Raw genomic sequence first — 3,870 nt, 5'->3', positions numbered from 1 at the left:
TGTTTATATAACTCCGTTGCATTCTTCTCTTGGTAATGGGAACGAAGAATTCGTCTCAACATCGGCAGTGTCAAATCTGTCTTTCCTTCCAAGTAGCTACGTAATTGAAGGCCTGATGTAATGGCTTGAATAACTGCATCAAAGATTTCTTGTTCTTGGTAACCCTTATTCAGTCCGCTTTCAATTTGACGTGCTAGACTCGAAAAGGGTAATCTATCTCTTTGGCCAGGCTCTCCGATATAACCACATGTCCATTTCTAAACGCTGTTCAATTTCTCATATCTGATGTACTTCATACAATAAAGACACCTGAAAGATTAATCAAGATAAACGTAATGCATAACTCATAAATCTGAAACAACATCATGAACTTTCATATGCACAAATAACATCGTCATACTGACCATTCATCACCTATAGCGGCTATCGCGCTAATCGCGAGGCAGCCATGCTAACCATGTGCTCAGCCCTGCTAAACTCATGACACACTATCCGTATAGTAAACCGAACTTCTTTCAACCACCCAAATCATCAGTATCGCATTACACAGTGTTTATGGTTAAACAGAAATGTGTTTTGTGTATCTTGTTTTGCGATTACCTATAAAGAAGTATAATAAAGATGAATAAAGAAAAACAAAAGAGAGCGCTGGAGTGATGGCTTCATTCATGGCATGTTTACTCTGAATCAAGCACATCACGGGCGCGCCACCTACTGAAGCGTGCGATGACGTCATACGCAGGTATGCCAAGCGAAAATAATTAATTCAATAAATGCACATGAGATATTAAACACCATTTAACAATATTAGAAAAATAAAAATTTTATAAAATGGATTCAATGACAATATACCACCTAACCATAACTTGTATTCACTATTCAATATATCACATGGGTAAGTGTCTGCAATGGACTGACCATGCATCCCGAGTGGTTCTACTAGGACTGCGCGATAAATGGAATCGAGATCGCGATTCGACAGAAGCTGCGATTGTCATGCATATCTTTCAGTGAAGCACGGTTCTGTGATCAGCAGTAAATCGCCATCCAAAGGCCAGAGGGCACTCTCGTGCTGAAACTCCAAATACGCCTCACAGAAGAAACCCAGAAAATGCCTATCGATGCAGCTGAATAAACAGAAGATTCAACTGCTTTCATTGATTCAACGTGACTAATAAAACACATGACTACGGCAATATACGGTTTATCTGAGTTCTTATTATTATAATTTTCATTAAAATAAAGTATATCTATAATGCATTGCCTTTGTAACACAGTTCGTAGTCACGGGAAGAAGGAGGCAGGAACCGGCGAATGTTCAAATTCGGACGACTGTCGTGCACAAACAGAACCAAAACACAAAATAAAATCCAGGCCTGGTCCTCTCTCGTCCAACACTGTCGTCACTCCTCCTTTTATCCTTCCAGAGCTCCTCCTCCACCAGGTTCGGGCAGCCAGCAGGATTCCCCCATTCCCTGCTCCTCCCCATCATGGCGGATGGCAGCAGGCTCCGGCCTCAGGCGAACGGTGCCGTCCCTCCACATCCCAGGCGGCCGGCAGCAAGTTCGTCCACCCCCCGGCAACTCACTCCAGCCCACCGCCTCGAGCGTCCATGGCGGCAGACTGCTCCGCCATGCTCGATGGCACCACGGATTCACCACAGCGGTGAGGGATCTCTGGCAGCGTGTCCCTCCTTCCTCCCGGGTATCGGCACCAATGTAACACCGTTTGTAGATCGGCGAACATTTAAAGAAAACTTTAATAAAATAAACAAACACAAAATGAAAGTAAAGCGGCAGCCCCTTGCGGACGACTGCCGCACACAAAACACAAAATGAAGTCCAGGCCTGGTCCTCTCTCCTCTTTCACTGTCGTAACTCCTCCTTTTATCCTCCGTGGGACTTGAGACCGGTGAGTGGTGCAGGGGTCACTCATTATCAATTACTCCACCGGCCTCGCTCCGTTCCCACAGCTCTCGTCACAGCCTTTATCACTGCTTAAATACTATGAAATATGTTGCGTGCCTTATTCTGTGTAAGAAGCCACATCATCTCTCAGAAGGATTTATTTCAAACACTCGACTGACGTTATGAAGTGAGTTTGGAGTAAAAATATGTTATTAAATGTGATATTTTCACATGCTTTCAGATGGAGCAGCATTTACTTCACAGAGCCGTAGTTCACTGAGAAGCTATGCAAACAGCTGTCATTATCGCGAACAATTTCTTCGATTTCATAATTGCGCAATAAAATTGTCTGCAATTTAATTTTTCCGTAACTTGTCAGTGAACTATGGCTATGTGTAATAAATTCTGCTCCATCTGAAAGCATGTGATGATGATTTCCTGCTGATTACAGAACCGGCTTTTTTAACAAAATGCGCATGACAATCGCATTCGATTAATCACGCAGCCCTAGTTTCTACAAATTTTTTAATGAAGTCTTTTTTTCAGAATTCTCTGTCTTTCATATTTTTATGTTGTGTTCTGTATAATGTAATATGTGCTTTAATTTCAAACAAGAATAATCGAGTGTGAGACATTGATACATGAACATCATTTGAGAAGTTTAAACTCTTGAAACACTTAAACTCTTATACAATACACAGTCTTTGAATTTTATAAAAAATTATTTAATAAAAAAAATAAAAAATTGTCCAAAGAGAATACACACCTGGTTCTGTTTGTGGCTTAAAGAACAGTGCTATATACACAAACCTAAAGTTAGAGCGGAATGCACTTGAGAGAAGGTACAGTTTTCATCGCCTTCCTATAGAAGACGAAGCTACGCGAAACTGGCTCAAAAACCTGAACTTAAAGAATCCCCCCAAAACGCTTTACGTATGCTCTTTTCCCTTTGTGGAAAAAAACCAGACAGGGGACAACCCATACCCTACTCTTTTCCTCGCTTATGAGAAGCCTTCAGAAAAGAGACAGCGACGACTCAGGAGGGATGACAGTTCATTCTGAACAAGTAACTTTACTCACTAAGCGTTACACAAATTTCAGCGTTTGACTGGAAAACATGATTAATAGAAAAAGGTAGTTTATACTTGCTGGCTAGCTAGCTAGCTTATCACAAATGAGACAAATGTGCATGATTTCCTTGCTCATTTCTGCAGTACTCATTCTTTTCATACTGTATTGTAAAGTGACTACCAAATTAGTTTTATCTATCAGTTACAGGTATTCATTTAAATTACATGCATTATGCATTTTTAGCATGCATTTTTTTGTTCTATGTTTTATCTATATTAATTTGCAAATTTAATATAGTGTGCCATCCTAACACCACACACACAATACATTACTCAAATGTATCTTATGGTAAAATATATTACACATAAATGACTAATTCCTGTGATAATTTGCGTAGTAAACAACCACAGCAACAACTCTTATTGAATTCTCCGTGTGCAATTGTTCTGTTACCTGTAGGTGAGCTTGATACCATGGATGTGGAATAAAATCGCAAGGTACGCAAGGTGAATTTAGTTATGCCAGCATTTACATGCAAACAGTGACGGTTGAATAATGAGGAAGTCACCCACACGATGCATTGCTCATGCCCGCATTCACATTGACGTAGACACTAAAACCCAAGCTTTATGGTGTGACACATTCAGCCTTTGACTCGGCTCTACATCAACTTTTAAGACCACAAAATCATTGCCCACATCCTTGAATAGCACACAACCTACTTTATTACTGTGAAGGTATTGGTAAGCCTCTCAGCTTTTCAAATTGCTCATTGCCTTACCGTCACAAGCAATTGAATCATCAAAGTAGCTAAAAATGCTACTGTACGTTATGTGTGCCCACTTTCTTAAATCGTCCTCCCATTCCTCTATTAAGGAAGGGACGGGGATGT

Source organism: Sinocyclocheilus grahami, unplaced genomic scaffold, assembly GCF_001515645.1.
Source record: "Sinocyclocheilus grahami isolate Dianchi unplaced genomic scaffold, SAMN03320097.WGS_v1.1 scaffold282.1, whole genome shotgun sequence".
NCBI classification, from domain to species: Eukaryota; Metazoa; Chordata; class Actinopteri; order Cypriniformes; family Cyprinidae; genus Sinocyclocheilus; species Sinocyclocheilus grahami.
The sequence above is the reverse complement of the archived record's forward strand: the minus strand, read 5'-3'. Positions refer to the sequence as shown.